Consider the following 12,223-nt stretch of genomic DNA (forward strand, 5'->3'; position numbering starts at 1 on the left):
GAGTTTCCTTTTGTTCCAGAAAATTAGTTGTCCAACCTCTGCTTGAATTTTCCAATGACTGATTTCTTACTTAAGCATAGGCTCTCGCATCTGACACCAGTGCGAGGCTGGGGGGCTGTGCTGCCAGTCGAGTCTAGGAGCGGAGGGTCTGGGTCCAATAATAAATAAAATCTTAAAAAAAAAAAAAAAAGACAAAACCACCCTGTTAGCCCCTCCTTTTACAGATAAGGAAACTGAGGCCCGGAATGGTTGGATGGAAGAGAAGGGCTCACATCAGAGGTCCCTGGACCATGACCGTCCTTGCCCTCCCAGTTTTTCTAGAGTATGAAGCTTGTCCGATTTTAGAGATTGTCTTTAGTTAAAAGATACAAATTACAAATACGAAATTAGGTGTAATCTTTGGAAGGGACTCCATGCAAGTGAAGGGTCTTGAAGCTTCAGTTGGTAGCTTCACTGCCAAGCCACCAACGGTACCTGGACAGAACCAACTTTTGGAGATGGCAGAAGAAAAGAGGCTTATGGTCCTGGAATCTGGGAGAGAAGAAGGGACAGAGCTGAGTCTGAGGCTTTCGTGTGGACACTGTCACCCTTCCTGCTCTCTCCTCTTTGTTGTTCTCCCTTTCCATTTTATAGCCCTGTTTGCAACTCCCAAAATGACAATTGGGCCAAAAATGCTGCCCATTTGTAAAAAGGGGAATGGAGACATTTTATGAATGAAGGTGCCCTAGAAACTGGAATGGAAGTGATTCTTCACTGAAATGAATTAAGTGGGATCCTGTCTCGTTTGTACCCATAGGATCTTCATTTATGGAGGGGAATGCATGATGACATGAAGAGGTCAATGACATTGAAGGAATTTGCTATCATTTCCCAGAAGAAGGGGGGTGGGGATCCCACACCACACATGACCACAGAGAAAGCATCAGGTTCTGGTCAGGAGGGAGAAGCAGGAGCAAGGGGAAAGCCTGAACCACAGCTTTATGGGGCTTTCTGTGGGAAAAACAGGGCAAGGGAGTTTAGGATTGGCTCATTGGAATAGTTCTGGTGGGCTTTGGGCTATAGCCGTGTTCTCTAGTTGCCTAGTGCCTGGCCCTGGGACAGTTTAGACAAGGGAAACATTGGCTTAGTGTGTGAGAGTTAGATAAAAAGGGGTGATTTGGGGGACAGATTCAGAATTAGTTGGTTTTCATATGAAAAGTATGCTCCTGGCCAGCCCTCTGCTATCTCTAAGAATTGGTTAACCCCTGGGGGTGGGGGTGGGGGGTGGTGTCAATCTTTCTTCAGCACACAAGATTTTTTAAGATGTTAGAATATCGTAAGATATAGAAAAGAAAAAAATATGATTAATACATTCTGCCTAGCTGTGAACGGATTGACTAGGAGACTTGAAAACTTCTTACTGCCTTAGGGTGCTTTTTATCCATGGCCAGACACAAAAAATACAGTCCTTGCCATCTTGTAATAAATAGATCGGGGCTTACAAGGAGAATGCGCTGAAGCACTATTCTTGTAATTTGAGGAAGGTGCCACTAGGTGGTGCTTACACCCTGGTCTGGCCTGATTGAACGTCTTGACTTCCTATGGGGTGGATATTTTTCCATTCATTTTAACCTTTCTCTGGCCAAAATGTATCTCATCGGGATAACAATTTAAACACTAGATAGTTCTATATTCACAGAATATTAAATAATTGTAGTAGGACTTAAAGAAATATATATGCCCAAGTATAATTCATTCTCTTTTTGCTCTTCAATCATTATCAAGTATAAGTGAATCTGATTCTTAAAATTTTTTTTTCTTTGTGAGTTTTAATACCTAATCAAAGGACTATGCTGATTGTAGTGATGGTGGTGTGCTTTAGAATAGTTTGGCAAAAGTCTTCAATAGGAAACGCCAGGTGTTTTTACTTCTCAGGAGAAAGGTCCTATTTACATTTCCTTTGTTTTTATTTTGTTGTGTGAATATTTTCTTCTTCACAGACATAAAGAAAGAGAAAAGATAGTGGTGTAAAAAGCCCTGGTCTGTGTAAAAAAAGTCTGCTGTGTTCTTTTCCTAAACAGTCCCTGGGAGCAGTTATAGGACTCAGGTGCTTTCTGATGAACTGGAAGGTGGTGGTGGCCTAGGAGCCCTCACTAGTTACATCTGATGCAGCTGAGAAATTTGCTCTAACATGAATCCCAGTGTTTATAGAATTTAACTTAAAGCAGAAAGCCACGACTCAGTAACTTTCCCTGTTTATTTTAAGCAGTTATCAGTCAAGAGCAATACAAAGCAAAACCAAATTTTAATTTCTCTTAGAAGATATATAGATTTTAAAACAGACATTAATTTTATGAAAGGCTTCACTCTCTTTAAGTAACCCGTCCATCCAACACATTTAAACTGTGATCGAAACCATGGGCTTCTCCTGGCACTGCAAAAAATGAAGATGAGTTAAAAACAGGATTCCTAACTCTAGGTCAGCACAAAAACCCATTCTATTTTTATTTATTTTTTAAAAGATTTTATTTATTCATTTTAGACACAGAGATACAGAGAGAGCATGAGCAGGGGAGAAGCAGAGGGAGAGGGAGAAGCAGGCTCCCTGCCGAGCCAGGAGCCCAACGTGGGGCTCGATCCCAGGACCCTGGGATCATGACCTGAGCCAAAGGCAGATGTTTAACCATCTGAGCCACCCAGGCGCCCCAACCCATTCTACTTTAAAAATATTTCTAATAATTGTTAATTGTTTCTTTACATAAAAAATAAGTTAGTATTTTTATCACAGAAGTACTCCATGCAGTAAAAAACAATTCAAACAATTAAGAATGGTATAAAATTTAAAGCCTTCACCCACACTTTCCATAGATATTCACTGCTTATGATTTCTGGTTTTCATTTCCTTTAAGTCATATATTTGTACCTCAATTTCTTGACCAAGTTATCCATGTATTAATCATTTACTTATTGCTTCCTGAGCTGAAAAAAAGAAGACATTGGCACATTTACTCTTCTATCCATTTCCTTCATTTCGTTTCTCATTTTTTGTTGGTTGGATTATTATTTTTACTTTGTCGAGGTTTATAAAATTTATATCTTTTTCTGTAATTATAAAGAACATTTCCACATTTGTAATGGTTGGTTATAAAAATTTAAAACCTAGAAATAGCATTTATAACAGTGAGGTGTGTGTGTTTAACTGAATCACCAAGTGATGTTATTGGACTCGTGGAGAAGAAAACATCCTATTAAGTTATTAAAGCTTTGCTGCTTGAGCAACAGGGTCTTCATTTCTTTCATGGTTCCTTTCTTTCTTCTGGCTCTTGTGTGGCTAAAGCTGTTTCTTTCTTTCTTTCTTTTTTTAAGATTGTATTTATTTATTTGAGAGAGAGAGAGAGGAGAGAGTGCATGAGGGGGGATGCAGAAGGAGAGGGAGAAGCAGGCTCCCCGCTGAACAGGGAGCCTGACGTGGGGCTCAATCCCAGGACCCAGGGATCATGACCTGAGCCAAAGGCAGCCGCTTAACCAACTGAACCACCCAGGGGCCTCAACTATAGCTGTGTCTTATGTCGCATGTCCCCCTGTTTTGTGATTCTCATCTTTTGGGTGGCAGTCATTTTTTTCACTTATGGACCGGTGGTAGTAAATTACTCTTGCCTTGTCTGACTGTAGAACTGTGGGAGGCCAAATTTTTGTCATGTATTCGAAAAACAATACTTCACAACAGATAGAATGCAAAAGTAGATAGGTGGATCCAGCTGTCTTCTATCAGACCAGACATTAGAATGATCTGCAAAATGTATAACAAGGCCTCTTTTTATTAAATGTTTTTGTTTTGGACAGTAGTTATTTTTCCTGAGAACAGGGCATTTATTTGAACAGATAATGAGGTTATTACTGTGATATTTGAGTGATTAATATTTAAAAGTAGCTCCCTTTAAATTTCTGATATGGTAAATATTGATAGATATAACACACACAAACAAAAGCTCTTTGGGGTCCTCAGTGATGTGAGAAACAAAGGCAAAAGAAAAAATTAAATTTCCTTACTGCCTACAGCCTATTGACAAGTCCTTGAAACAGACAGAGTGACTTTCCTCTAGGAACTCAACTGCCTTGATGTTAATACTTTGCTAAGAGCAGAAAGCAGTCTTAGCTTAACATTATCCTGACCTCCGGGATCCTGTAAGCCTGCTTTAACATATAACAATTCCTTTGGAAACTAACTTTATCTCTACCCCCTCAAGATATATGTTAGCAGTCATCCTCCAAGCACATGGCCCACTAATACACATCTGAAGGGTTTCATGACTAAGGTTTTACTAGACAGTGATAAATGACTCTTCCTTTTTTTTTTTAAGATTTTATTTATTTATTTGAGAGAGAGAGAGAGCACAAGCAAGGAGAAGGGGAGAGGGACAGGGAGAAGTAGTCTCCCCGCTGAGCAGGGTGCTTGACGCCTGGCTCAATCCCAGGACCCTGGGATCATGACCTGAGCTGAAGGCAGATGCTTAACCCAATAAATGACTTTTTCTAACAATAGCTAACCCCCTCAAGGTCCTGGAAACCTTACTTCTAAATTCCTTAGAGACTTAACACTACCCCTAACCCCCTCCCACCTTGAAAGTATATAATTGCCTCACAACCCATTGCAGCTCTTTCTGCCCGTGGGTCCTGTCCCTGTGCTTTCATAAAACCACTTTTTGCACTGAAGACATCTCAAGAATTCTTCCTTGACATTCGCTCCAAACCCCAGCATTTCCATATCACTCAATAATTTTTAAGAATGTAAAGGGGCCTTGAGACCAGGAAGTTTGAGAATAGCTGCTCTAGGGATTAAGTGCACATTTCAAACTTTTCACAGTTTATTTAGCATTAATACAGTACCACGTCCATGTACGATGTAGAAACTGAGCAACCCCAGAGGCCCATTTACCACCCCGCTCTTTGGTGCTGTAAGTGCCCCGTATGTTACTTCCACACACATGAAGAAGCCTTCAAGACAACATTTTGCCCAGTGGATGCCCTGCCCATGTCCACGCCCTGGGTTAGCTATCTGGCTCTGAACTTGGAGCTTCTCAGGTTCCTTAGAAGACCACTCTTCTCTCAGCCGCCCTGCTTCTCCCTCCTTTGCTTTGTCTTCCCCCGTCCAAGCCCATCTGTAGGAATTTCCTCAAATGTCTGATCTGCTGGTGGTACTTGTTCTTTTTTCCCTTCCAGTTATAAGTATAGTTTTATACTTAAAAAAACCCCACATCTTTTCTGTCATTTTATGGTAATTTGGAAGGCACAGAAGTGCTTTTTCTGCCATCTTAAAAGAGGTACCTAATGTTACTTTCTAAAGCACATTTCTTTCATTCATTCAGCTAGCTCACATTTAGTAAAAGTTTCATGTTGGGCACAAGAGTGTACAAGCTATGTTTTTAAATAAGTATCTGGGCTCCTTGCATAAAATATAGCTTTTGTTGAACTTATTATTTATTTTTAAACTTTTGACATGTTGGTAAAATTTCACAATCATAGAAAGTTGCAATAGTACAAAGAATGCCCATATATTCTCTCTTTTTTTAAGGTTTTATTTATTTATTTGAGAGCGAGAGAATGAGAGCGAGTGCACAAGTGAGGGGAGGGGCAGAAGCAGACCCCCCACTGAGCGTGGAGCCCCTATGCAGGGCGGGGCTCCATCCCAGGACCCTGAGATCATGACCTGAGCCAAAGTCAGATGCTTACCTGACTGAGCCACCCAGGCGCCCCAAGAATGCCCATATATCCTTGACTCAGATTGACCATTTGTTAACATTTTTCTTTTGGCTTCATCATTAGTATGCTCTCTCCATATGTTTCTATTCCATTTGTGTTTATATTTGTCTATATATTCTAATATATATTATATTCTGTATTTTTCCCCTAAGCCATCTGAAGGTGATTTGTACACATCATGTACCCCTATCCATGAATTCTTCAGTGTGTGTGTCCTAAGAACGAGAATTGTCTTTTACCTAACCACAGTATATTTATCGAGATCAGGAAATGTGACATTGGTACATCCTATTATCTAGTCCTCGGTTCCACATTCCAGTTTTGCCAGTTATCCCCCTCACATCCTATAGCATTTCTCCCCAGGGCCCAGGGTCCAGTCCAGGATGACACATTGCACCTAATTGTCCTGTCTCTACTCTTCTTTAATCTGCAACTGTTACTTAGCCTTTCCTGGTCTTTCATGATGTTTTTTGAAGAGCACAAGACAGTTATTTTGTAGAACACACCTCAGTTTGGGACCCCTCATGATTAGATTTAGCTTTTGTATTTTTGCCAGGAAGACCCTAGAAGTGATAGTTGTGTTCTTCTCTAGAAGGTACAGGATTTCTGTTTATCCCATTATTGGTGATGCTAACTTTGGTTACTTATTTAAGGTGGTGTCTGTTACGTTAATCCACTCTAAAGTTACTGATTTTCTCTTTGTAATTAATAAACAGTTTGTTGGGGATACTTTGAGACTAGGGAAGTATCCTGTTCCTCATCGGTCTTTCACCCACTGGCATTAGTATCCATGGAGATGATTCTTGACAGAATCAGTTATGACTCTGATGGTTGCAAAATGGTGATTCTTCTGACACCATCACTCCTTCTACAGATGTTAGTTGGTGTTCTGTAAAGAAGGACTTTCCCTTCTTCCTCATATTTTAATTTATTCATTTATTTACGTCTGTATGGACTCAGATTCTTCTTTTATTACATAAATATTCTATTGCTATTATTATTTTGATGCTCCAGTCAGCCCAGAGTTGGCCAGTGGGGGCTCCTTTCAAGCTGGCTCCTTGCATAAAATATAGCTTTTGTTGAACTTATTATTTATTTTTAAACTTTTGACATGTTGGTAAAATTTCACAATCATAGAAAGTTGCAATAGTACAAAGAATGCCCATATATTCTCTCTTTTTTTAAGGTTTTATTTATTTATTTGAGAGCGAGAGAATGGTCATATCCTCACCATTTTTTTTTTTTTTAGCACTTTCTTGCTTTCCGGCACAAAATATTCCAGGCTCATTTTGTACTTTCTCTTCCCCAGCCCTGAATTAGCCATTTCTCCAAAGGAAGGGTCTTGATTCCTTAAAATGAGGAATGGTATTTAAAGACCAAGACCTAGGTGCTAGGTGTGTTGATGGCCATGGGCTGTCTTTGCTTACAGAGCCTGCAGGTGGACAGAGAGGAGGCATGTAAACACACACACACATATCCAGTACTGTATTTTTCTATCTATATTAAAAACCACACATTGAAACTGATACTTCTCCTTCCAATCCATCACTCCAGGGGTCATTCTTCCCCTCATTCCTCTTTCTTTAGTTGTAATTCCTTTCTCCAAAAGTGAGAAACTTAACTCATATACCTTTACTTATTTGCTCAATCCTACAATTCACAGAAGGTAGATTTAGAATTGATAACTCCTATCCCTGTAAAAAGAAACCCAAACCAAACCAAACAAAAAAAACCCCTTTCTATCTAGCATTGAATATTTGTAGTTATTTTTGTCTTTAGACTGAGAGCACACAAAGAACCATATTCAAAAGTTATTCTGGTTCAGTTCTTTTCCCACCTTCAGTGTGGTTATGTTATTCCTTTGAAATACAGTTATGCTAACTTGTTTCTCTTTGCAGTCTAATTTTTCTCTCATCCTTGTTGATTTGATTTGACTTAATGTGATTCCAAAAGTCAGAACTGCGCAGCACATAACATTTCTTAAACGGATATAATATTGGCTGATCTACTGAGGCACCCAGAAGGATAAGCCTTTTGCAGTTGATTTTTTTAGCTGGTTTGCCTGGTACTGAGGAAGGGCATTGGGGTCCACATTGCTCCTCGTGATGTTAAAGTCAAGTAGCAGTGGCAGCCTGAGTCCTGCAAGAAAGGCTCGGCCCTTTTGCTAAGGAGGCTGGGAAGGGCAGGGAATGCTCTTGTTTAGGTGGCCATGGCATCGCTGCCGTGGGCTCCCGCCACTTGTGGGATGGTATCAGGTGCCCAGAACACTGTGTCTCCGGGTTCTGAGTCCTGCAGGCAGTAGTGGCTATCCTGGGGAAGAATCCGCTGTGTGGTCCTAGGAGGCAGAACCATCAGCAAGCAATGTTTGCACGGCATCTGAAGCTCTTGCCCCTCCTGGGGCTCTGCAGGGCGGTGACCAGGTTGTGCCTTGGGAGATTCTCAGCCTTGGACAAGGATTAGTGTGTACAGGCATGGAAAAACCACAGAGCAAGCACGCAGAAACTCCTGGATGTAGACCTTGGCTTTTGAACTAGTTCTGTGGCAGAGGAGACCCACATTGCCATGAAAGTCTCCCATTTCTAGCAACACTTAAATCAATATTGACCAAAGGTGCTGCCCAGATTCGAATCCAGGGAAATCAGACTTTGACCACACGGTCCTTCCCTCCTCTGCGGCAGGGCCATTTCCATTCCTCACGTCGGTCGGGGTGACAGAACCCTCCCTGGCTATCCATGCTGGAAGGGCCTGGCTCTCCCAGGCCAGGGCTTGGGAGGGCAGCCTTCACGGCTGAGCTATAGAGCAAGCATTTCCCTGAAACATGACGACAAGTTAGGTGGGGAAGATAGAAAATGCATGGTCCAGAAGCCCTCTTTCCTTACTCTTCCTCCCGATTTCCCTGAGGGGACCTTCACCCACATTTAAAATGGTCTGTTATGCTTCCTGCTTACAAAAAGCTTTCACAATTATCATCTCATCTAAACTGCACAGAAGCCCACGATGCAGGTATGTGGCTGTCTGCATCTTAGGCAGGCCCCACACGTGGGCTCTGGCCCACGGAGCCCCCCGCCCAGCTCCTGCCTGCGGCCCGTTCAGAGCCAGGGGAGGTAGGCGGTACCCACTCGGTGCACCGCATCACCGTTCAGCGGCAGCCTGGCATACTCTCCGATATGTAATTAATAAATAATTAGCTTTCAGAAAGCAAACTGCTGGCTCATGTGTGTATATTCCAGGCAGAAGCAGTCTCTGCGGATGTACTTTGTCTGCAGGGATGGGACAGGCCTTGTCTTGCTCTGACCCTCTCCTGACCTGGGGGGTAGAAGCAGTTTCTCACCTGGTTCCTTTTCCTCCTGCTGCCAGAATAGAGAAAAGGTGTCATCTCACGTGTCACCTATGTTCCTGAAGGCCTGGCAGGTGGCCTGCTGGAGGCAGCTGCAAAGGGCTCCTGGGGAGGAGCTCAGATCACTGCCTGGGGCAGACATTGCTTGGCGTACTGAGTGCAGGAAGCTGAGTGTTTCCTCCTCTGGGCACATTTCAGGGACAGTTTCCCTGCCTTTCTAGATGCCCTGCTCAAGTGTGGAGATTCTCTAGTCAAAGGAGAAAGATGTCTCTCTCTGAACTAAGACACCCAGCAGGCAGCCGTGGTGTGGCCAGTGTGGGGTGCAGGCCCCCGGGCTTGGAGGGCAAGGCCTGGCTTCTTCCCAGTCCTGGGAGCCATGGAAGGAAAACTGTTGCCAGCACAGAGGGGCATGTGCCTCGGGGCCCTGCCAGGCTGTGGGGCCCCAGGAAAGATAGGCACTGACCCCCGGTCTGAGGGGTTTTGTTTCTTACTCATCTTTGTGTTCTCAGTCTCCACCTCTGCTTCCAAGTGGATGCCATACCAGGCACGGCCACTTCCCTTCCCCACAGCCCATTACGTCTGTGTCAGAGAATGTTGAGTGAGACTTTTGTTATTCTGGAATTGACGACTGGGGCCCAAATCTGAGGACAAGGAGATTCTAAGAGAGTTTTCCATTGCTGGGACCAGACCTCTCCCCTGGGGGCTTAACGAGATGGCCCAGAACTGGAGCGGCTCGCCAGTGGGCCAGGCAGCCCTGGCCATCATGACGCACCTTGGCCCAGCCGGGCCAGAGCATCTTTCTGTCTCAGGTGGTGGGCAGGAATTAGGCTGTCACCTGTGTCACTTACCATGGAAGAAATAAGGAAGATAGCTGTTCAGCTGCAGAGACCTATAAAGACTGAGTGGAATTCCCAGGTGTTCTTTTTTTTATGTTATGTTAGTCACCATACAATACTTCATTAGTTTTTGATGTAATGTTCCATGACTCATTGTTTGTGCATAACACCCAGTGCTCCATGCAATATGTGCCCTCTTTAATACCCATCACCAGGCTCACCCCCCACCCCCGAAACCCTCAGTTTGCTTCCCGGAGTCCATAGTCTCTCATGATTTGTCTCCCCCTGATTTCCCCCCCTTCATTTTTCCCTTCCTTCTCCTAATGTCCTCCATGCTATTCCTTATGTTCCACAAATAAGTGAAACCATATGGATAATTGACTTTCTCTGCTTGACTTATTTCACTTAGCATAATCTCCTCCAGTCCCAACCATGTTGATGTAAAAGTTGGGTATTCATCCTTTCTGATGGCTGAGTAATATTCCATTGTATATATGGACCACATCTTCTTTATCCATTCATCTGTCGAAGGGCATCTCGGCTCCTTCCACAGTTTGGCTATTGTGGACATTGCCGCTATAAACATTGGGGTGCATATGGCCCTTCTTTTCACTACATCTGTGTCTTTGGGGTAAATACCCAGTAGTGCAATTGCTGGGTCATAGGGTAGCTCTATTTTTAAGTTTTTGAAGAACCTCCACACTGTTTTCCAAAGTGGCTGTACCAACTTGCATTCCCACCAACAGTGTAAGAGGGTTCCCCTTTCTCCACAACCCCTCCAACATTTGTTGTTTCCTGCCTTGTTAATTTTTGCCATTCTAACTCGTGTGAGGTGGTATCTCAATGTAGTTTTGATTTTAATTTCCCTGATGGCTAATGATGTTGAGCATTTTTTCATGTGTCTGTTAGCCATTTGTATGTCTTCTTCAGAGAAGTGTCTGTTCCTGTCTTCTGCCCATGTTTTGACTTGATTATTTGTTTTTTGAGAAGTTCTTTATAGATCTTGGATACCAGCCCTTTATCTGTAGTGTCATTTGCAAATATCTTCTCCCATTCTGTGGGTTGCCTCTTTGTTTTGTTGACTGTTTCCTTTGCTGTGCAGAAACTTTTTATCTTGATGAAATCTCAGTAGTTCATTTTTGCTTTTGTTTCCCTTGCCTTTGGGGACATGTCTTGAAAGAAGTTGCTGTGGCCGATGTCAAAGAGGTTACTGCCTATGTTCTCCTCTAGGATTTTGATAGATTCCTGTCTCACATTTAGGTCTTTCATCCATTTTGAGTTTATCTTTAGCATGGCATTAGAGAATGGTTGAATTTCATTCTTCTGTATATAGCTGTCCAATTTTCCCAGCACCATTTGTTGAAGAGACTGTTTTATTTTTCCATTGGATACTTTTTCCTGCTTTGTCAAAGATTAGTTGACCACATTGTTGAGGGTCCATTTCTGGGCTCTCTATTCTGTTCCATTGATCTATGTGTCTGTTTTTGTGCCAGTACCATGCTATCTTGGTGATCACAGCTTTGTAATATAGCTTGAAATCAGGCAATGTGATGCCCCCAACTTTGTTTTTCATTTTCAACATTTCCTTGGTGATCCAGGTGTTCTTTTCATCTATTTCCAAGGGGACATTGACAACATAGTGGGTGATCACTTCTCCATGGCTCTGAGCCATGTCAAGAGCCCCCAGGGTTTGAGCCCTTGAGCCAGAGTGAAGATGTGATTCTGAGGAATGAGAGTGACATGCCTCCAAATCAGTGGTGTTTCTCTTCTCAATGGACAAAGCCATAGACAGAGTATCTTTTGCCTATGGTACCACCAACTGCAGCTTGAATGGGCCTGGTCCCATGGCTTTGGATCAGTACCCAGTGTCCTGGGCAGGGAGCCCCTCCATTCCGTCTGGTGAGCTGTGCCATTTTCCCTCCCTAGCCAGGCCCAGCTTCCCAGAGCCTGGGTACTCTCACACCTACTCCACTGGGCATGTGGTGCCCGAGTCCCAGGCCCATGGGAAAGATGAGACCTTCCTAAGTCTCCTCCAGGAAGACATTACCTGGCCCATCCTCAGGAATCTGCAGTGTGGGAGGATTGCAACTCTGGCCAGATTGCTGGAAGCACAGGATTCCTCTTCAGTCCGTCTCCTCGCTCAGCCGGCTGGAGGGAAATTATCTCCCCCCAGATCGTGGACCTGCTAGTGCCAGTGTTGCAAGTGCAAAAAGCCAGTCCCCACAGAGAAGAAACCTGTTCTTTTATTAAACTTCAGTTTCAAGAAGAGAATTCCTTTTTTTCTAACCTTGCTCATGGTTTTCTACTGTGA

General features: G+C 43.2%; 1 pseudogene; it reads left to right on the forward strand.

Annotated features, from left to right (window-relative positions):
• Nucleotides 1-9,925: 9,925 nt before the first annotated feature.
• LOC118000850 lies at nucleotides 9,926-12,223 on the forward strand (annotated as a pseudogene).

This window comes from Mirounga leonina, unplaced genomic scaffold (genome assembly GCF_011800145.1).
Source record: "Mirounga leonina isolate KUSES-001 unplaced genomic scaffold, KU_Mleo_1.0 Mir_115, whole genome shotgun sequence".
Lineage (NCBI taxonomy): Eukaryota > Metazoa > Chordata > Mammalia > Carnivora > Phocidae > Mirounga > Mirounga leonina.